This window comes from Toxotes jaculatrix, chromosome 3 (genome assembly GCF_017976425.1).
Source record: "Toxotes jaculatrix isolate fToxJac2 chromosome 3, fToxJac2.pri, whole genome shotgun sequence".
In the NCBI taxonomy this organism is placed as follows: domain Eukaryota; kingdom Metazoa; phylum Chordata; class Actinopteri; family Toxotidae; genus Toxotes; species Toxotes jaculatrix.
This window is the reverse complement of record NC_054396.1, coordinates 12810356-12816992: the sequence shown is the minus strand read 5'-3', so window position 1 is coordinate 12816992 and position 6637 is coordinate 12810356.

Below are 6637 nucleotides of genomic sequence, written 5' to 3'. Positions count from 1 at the left end.
ACAGGACACGTGCATTAAAAAAACGACCTGATTACTTTAATGTAGTCACAAGTAACCACTACTTGTTGGTATTTATATTTCTGCATTTTATTGGTTGGCCTTAATATCAGCCTCGAGTACTGTACAGAAGAACTAGTTTAATGTACTTCTACGTAAAAAGAGGATTTTCTTTTCATGCTACTTCATTCTTATTGAAGCATTGTACTTTTCACTCCTCTTCATTCATTTAAAAGTTACAGCTAGTAGTTATTTTAGAAATTCAAATTTCAAGCTGGGGTACAAAACTTATAAAATATGATTTATATAAACTACCCAAAAATGTATACAAGTAGAGCTGAAACTATTAGTTGATTAATCAACTTGTCAGTTGACAAGTTTACTTATAATGTAAAGTATTTTTACAGTGCAGCACTAGTAATTTTACTTAAGTAAAGGATCTGAATATTTTCTCCACCACTGTATCACCTTACAGGCCTTAAGAGGGGGAAATAAATCACATGCAGTATTTTGATAGTAAAAGGGAAAGGCATAAAATAAACCCAGTAATCTCTGAACACAGTCCTATTGTTTACCATACTTCAAGGTTAACAAACTACAATGTTTTTCTACCTGCTTTTCTTAAGTAAAACTGAATTCACCCAATTGTGCCTAATTTTGTTTGGTTTTGTTCTACAGTTTTGTTTTTTTGTTTTCTTCAGTTTTGTAACTTTATTACTGATAGCCCTGAAAGCCAGACCCTCCATTAGCAATGTGAAACACAGATATCTGAACTTGTTGTATATTTATTTTCTGCCCGAAAAGTAGCCTACAAATACTGTCATTAGCCTATACTGAGAGTTCTTGAGTACATATTAGTTTTAGAACATGAACAACTCCCAGATTGATCAAAAGCTCCAAATTACAATGCAGAAATACCAGAGATTTTACTTCACTGTTGATAGTAGCTATGGCCCTGACCAGTTCTGTGAATGTGTTTATTAAAGCAACAATATGCAACAATTTTACCTTAAAGTAACTTCAAAATCATTTTGATGGTACACTGACTTGTCATGCTTTACGGCACTACGTCACACACCACCGACTATGGGTCCTCAGCAGTAAAACCCTCAACTCTCATCAACCTAATCCAAGCTGATTGTTGCCTTGGATATAGGCTTTGTTTTCTGTTAACTTTTAGTGGTGCTTCCAGAATCTGTAACCACTCAGATAACCACTTGTGGCTGTAGAGGCCAGTGTCTTACACCTCTGATTGAATTCAAGCCTGAATGGCTACATTGTTGTCCCCATTGACAAAATGTTCTATGCGTTTTAAGCTCATTTAACCTTTAAACCTATAACGTCTGTACACAGATTACTCTATCAATCTGTATCTCAGTCAGCATTGAAATAGCCTGTTAGAGTGTAATGTATTGATATTTGACTGTGAATGTTCTGGGCTATCTGGTATGCTTGACCAAAGGTAAAGTTTCAGGACAGTGGAAAAGGCAAAAATTACACCTGTATGTCAATTTCTTGATGGGACATCAGATGGCATGAGCTCCAACAGAGAACAACATTTAGTTTAAGTCAAACATTTGGTCCCATTTTAATGAATCCAAATTCAAGTTATCAAGGACAAAGATGTACCACTGACAGTAAATGAATACAGTGAGTCTAAGAACATCATTGCACCTTTTTTTTTGTGGGAGAGCTATCAGAAGTAAATTATAAGATGCGGGCTATCATTTTCACCATAAAATCAGCCGAGGTTCCAGTAATCACAGTAATCTCATACTATTTTACTTGTCCATTTCAATCCAATTCTATCTCACATTAATATGCTCATGCATCTGATATTCACTCTGATTTCACTTTCTTACTTTCTGTTTCTCGAACCCAGCTTGTCTGAGTTCATCTGGAACTTAAATGCAACACCTCTTGTAACCACTAGATGTCAGACCAGTCTAAATTTTCATGAGAACCTAATCTATACCTTGAGTAGTATAAGATATAAACTCACGGTTCGTCACCCTGATTATGTGTCACATGATCACACAAACGGTTTTTAAATGCATTAAAAGTAGCTTACTCTATTATCATTGACCATTTGTCTCACACTGAACCTAAACTGAATTGTCCTTCTGCAATACACTCCGAACACCTCAACCTCAATCAAAATGGTGACATTTTTTTGAAAATACTTTTGACCCTGTGAGGCGTCTGTTGATAAAACTTTATTGCCTTCATGGTGTATAGCATTCATTCCTGAAATGCCTCAGTATGTAGGGTAATAACACAGTTGTGTAGGTCAGGCTGTTGCCAGCCAAATCTGAAAAACAATGTGAAAAATGTCTGCAGCCCTCATTTCTGAACAACTCACGTGCTTTGGTTTCTTTTGCTGTTTGCTAAGCAATTTACTCGGCTGAACTCTGTTGTTTGTATACAACTGGTCTTCTCAAAGGGCTTCAGATCAGCTACATGATGGCCGATGAAATTAAATGAAACGATTAAGATACCAAGTAAATGTTTACAGTTCACAGTACAAGCAAAATAAAGATGTGACATGACATTGTCATAGGCCATCCTGTCCTCCCACAGTACACACGAGTCTTGTGTAATGCAATGTATAAATAGTATGGAGGGGCCAAGACCAAGATCATCAACTGCACTTCCACCTATGGGAACACACGTCTCTCTGTTCCCAGTGCTTCTTCTTTATTGCCAAATACCATCAAACAAGAAGTAATATCCATTAATAATATAAATAAGTTAAATATGTGAATATTAGATTAGCCTTTAAGAAGCTGTGCAAGAGCCACACTAGTGATGAAGGTGACATTTAGAGGCTCACTGATCCATTCTGTTGATAAAGTTTAGGTTTTTAGATGGATAACATTATGCAATACTTATCCAAGAAAAGTGTAAAGATAGGTCACAGGTGAAATATTATCATTGATAAATAGGCACTCTAATACTTGTCCAATTTGACATCCATGTAACATTTACCACTGAAGTGGATAATGAGACCAGGAATGGTCTCCTTTTTATTCTAAAGGGCTACTCTAGCAATTCAGTAATGCACGCAAAATGAAATTATATAAATAAGGTTTGTGGACTCACAAGAGTCATAATGCTCAAAGCCAGTGCAACAAAGTTTGAGATATCCTGACTTGTTGTTCCTAGTATGGGTCGAAAACCAAAAATACTAAATATTAAAATTGCCCACAATGCAATTTGGTAGCATCAAAGCTGAGCCCAAGCTGAAGAGCAGAGTAAACTGATCTTGATATGTAAAATTGGTGGAATGCTCCTCTAACAACTTTTATTGCATGCATGCATACATACGCCAGACAGAGACCAAGAGAAAGAAAAAGTATTTCTGATATACTGCACGCTGCTTGGCAGCTAGAAAAAAAATCGTCTGGTACATAGATATCTTTGATACAATACCAATAGAAACTGCAGATATTGCTTCTTTCATGTCACTCCTTCATGCTCCACTGGCATGAAGGAGTGACACGGTTGATTTTGCATAGGCTTCTTTAGGATACATTTCACTGGTATTATCCTCAGTTATGTAAGAGAATCACATCACGTGTCCCCATAAATTCCATATATACAGAGAGAGCAGTTTTAAAACACCTATACACAAGAACACACACCCATATAGTGTGCACCTCATCAGGCACGCACACACACAAAGGTCTATATGAGAGAGAGGTCTGAAATTGGATACTGTTGCCCAAGCTTTGACAGCTTTGTGCTGATGAATTCACACAAGCTACAGAGTTATGGTTACTTTGCATAGCTCCAGGCATACTTCTAACTTCTCCCTAGACACAAAGGGACGACCTCTTCATTACAGTGTTCTCCCTGGGGAACGTCTCACAGCCGCATCCTTCATTCTCTTTATTCATTGTCAGAGAAACCAGAATGCTTATATCACACCAAGTGTACATAGAAGATGTTCTGCTCATAATTGATGGGTTATTTGTCAGTGTCCCAATGTTTGTCCTGGTCTACATGGATCAGGAATGCATGGCCTGTACACAGAGCTGCAGAGTCTGGCATGCTGACATTTTCCTTTTCTCCACTCTTTCCCAGAATGCTCCCCTGACACTCTCTCTTGTTTCACAGCACTTCTTTTAACTTCCTGACAGGAAGGAAATCTCAGGGGTAGGAGGTGCATCACCCTTCATCTTTCCCTCTCCTCCCTCTGTTCTTCATTAGTGTGCGAAAGTCAGAGCGAGTTTGGATCAGTTATTTCAGGCTGGCCAGAACCCGTCTTTCTCAGAATAATCCTCCATCATCGCCAGGGGCTGAAACCCTACCCGGGTCTTGATATAGACCCATGGTCAGCACTGGCTCTGATATAGGATTCTAGCACCTGAACGCTTGCAAGCCTCCCACCCAACATGGGACCTGTTGAACCTGCTCACCCCTCTGATGCACGCAGACACACACACACCCGATGATCCCCTCCCATGATCTCTCAAGCTAGCTTGCTCTTTTCTCTTTGTCTCTCCCTTTCTCTCTAATTGCTAAGTAGAGTACCAAGAACCCATATTTACATATGATCTCATTTTACCCTGCTTTATCTGCATCCTTCAACCGCCGCAATGCATTTGTTTACGTAGGGTCTGACTCAACTTAGCCTTAGAAGAGACTGTAGAAACTAGAACTACAGACTAGAAACTTTGTCTGTCTGTCTGTCTGTCTGTCTGTCTGTCTGTCTGCCTGTCAGCCTGTCAGCCTGTCAGCCTGTTTACTTGTTGGGCTATTTGTGTCATGATTTACTCCTGGCCAGGTTCACCTGGTTCTGTTTTCGTTGGAGACAGATGAACAGTTCCTCCAAGACAACAGCTCTTTAGGGCACTGGCCAACTAAGATCGCTGCTCTGCTCCTTCCTCTTTTCTTCCTTTAATCTTTTTAACATTCTCCTTCTCTGTCTCATTTTCACACATACGCATAAGGTTGTAAAAACCCCAGTGAGGGGTCCCGGACGTTGTCAGCTCCAAGGCAATACAGTCTTGTGATGGAGAGATACAGTGTGCACAAAGTCACTTCAGATCTCATCTATGCAACACAGGCCTCTGTAGGTAGAAGTGTATCACAGCCTGCAAGAAATTGTGTTTTTTGTGTGTGTACGTGTGGGTATGATGGAGGATTCTACTGAGTATAATTTATTAAAACATCTCATATATATTTAAGTACAACTGCAATAGTGGTTCATTCACATTATTCTCAGGGAACACTTTAGCCTGCTCTTGCATAGCACTTAAAAGCCTTGAAGACCAAGAGCAAGCTCATTCATTTCTCTCTCTTTCACTCACACACACATTAACACCTGCACATGTGAAACCAAACGTGAAAGGCACGCGTCCTGCACAGGTTGCCTTTAACAGAAGAACAGCACAATGCCACAGAAATCTGCACATGCTTCCATACAAAGGAAACCATGTATGGTTTGTCATCCATGAAATGGCTGGCCTCCTCTATATCCCTGCAGGGAGCATGTGACTGCCACTGGAATCCCCCTTTCAGCTATGAACAGCGAGTGAACCACACTGGTCCCTGCAGAGGCAGTGGTCTTGTGTGTCGGCCTTTTCAAACTGACCCCAGGCCTGCTCTGGAGCTGAGAAGAGAGAGGGAAAGTTTTGGGTGAAAAAAATTGAAACTGAAATTGAAAATCGGTTAAATAGACCAGAAACATGAGGCGTAGGATCTTTCTTTCTTTCGGGGTTAGTGGGACAACAAGTTGTTAGCTTATGTGTGAGAAGGTGCTCTCACGTTTTTGTCACATGAACATTCCTGCCCACCAAATAAACAAGAGACCGTTTGATGATAGTGGATGATTATTTAGCCTACTTCTGTTGCCAGCTCGTCTTCTGCCCAACTCAGCTGTAAAGAATGCCCTAATTTCATTTCCACCCTCCTAACCAACAACCCCACACACACACATAGACACTCACACCCACTCCTCTTTTTCACTCACATACTTGTAGCTCTCTCTGTCTCTTGTTTCTTTCTCACATTTGCGTACTTACACACAGACACACAGGTCTGATTCTGCTGACCTAGTGGCATGGGATAGCAGGATGCTCCAGTTATCCTGCACAGAGAGAGTCTCTGCACTTATTGGTACTCTGGCACCACATTGACTTCCTCACAGCCACAACAATATCATGCTGTTTTTTCTCCCAGTGATTCACTCCAGGCCACTGACCCAGTCTTGGAGGGAAGATACACACTAACACACTCATAGAGACGCTTCAATGTGTCTGTTTAGACACTTGGACAGACACAAACACATAAATTCAGTCACTGGCCTGCTATGAAGGCCTGGAACACGAAGGCCTTAGCTCATGGGTATTTACGTACAATAAATAGTTACACTGTGAATATCACCTGTTTGCGTGTGTGTTTGTGTGAGTATAAAATGAGTGACTGTATATATACTTCTTTGCAGCTGTGTCTATCCTTTACAGATTGGACAGATTTATGTGACATAAAGGTCACACTGTGTGTTTATGCTTATGTATTCGATTCAATTCGACTTTCTGTGTGTGTTAAATTCTTCCCTGTCCATGTTTTTCATGTCATTATTCTATAGTTTACATCCACACATTTAAAAACACAGAGAAAGAGCTGGGCTTCC